Raw genomic sequence first — 441 nt, 5'->3', positions numbered from 1 at the left:
AATAGCAGATTGGTAATAGTCAGTGACAAATATAACTAAACAGCGCTGGACTTGGTTAAAACCCTAGATGGTAGACCAAAGGGGAGCTGTAGATTGTTCAATTCTCCAGTAGGAAGTGCTGCCCACACTTTCTGATAGTGGATATAACGTTGAAGATCTGATGTTGTTTTAAAGGTACAAGTTCAACATGTTTTTTACAAGGTTTCTCGGTGTTGAAATTGAGTTACCATGACGACCTAGTCCTGTGGTTGAGATTTCACCCTTAAAATAACCGCTCATGTTGATTCCTTTTTTCAAATCCAATGTCTTTTCCACGTAGATTCCATGTCACAATATGTTGACGAATTATGTTAAAACAACATTGGAGGTTGTTCCAAGTGGATTGTGTTGCCTTGATTCAATCAGCAGAGAGAGAAGGGACAAAAAAACACATCTGGCACA

The sequence above is a fragment of the Oncorhynchus mykiss genome, chromosome 12, assembly GCF_013265735.2.
Source record: "Oncorhynchus mykiss isolate Arlee chromosome 12, USDA_OmykA_1.1, whole genome shotgun sequence".
In the NCBI taxonomy this organism is placed as follows: Eukaryota; Metazoa; Chordata; class Actinopteri; order Salmoniformes; family Salmonidae; genus Oncorhynchus; species Oncorhynchus mykiss.
Note: the sequence above shows the minus strand (reverse complement) of the source record.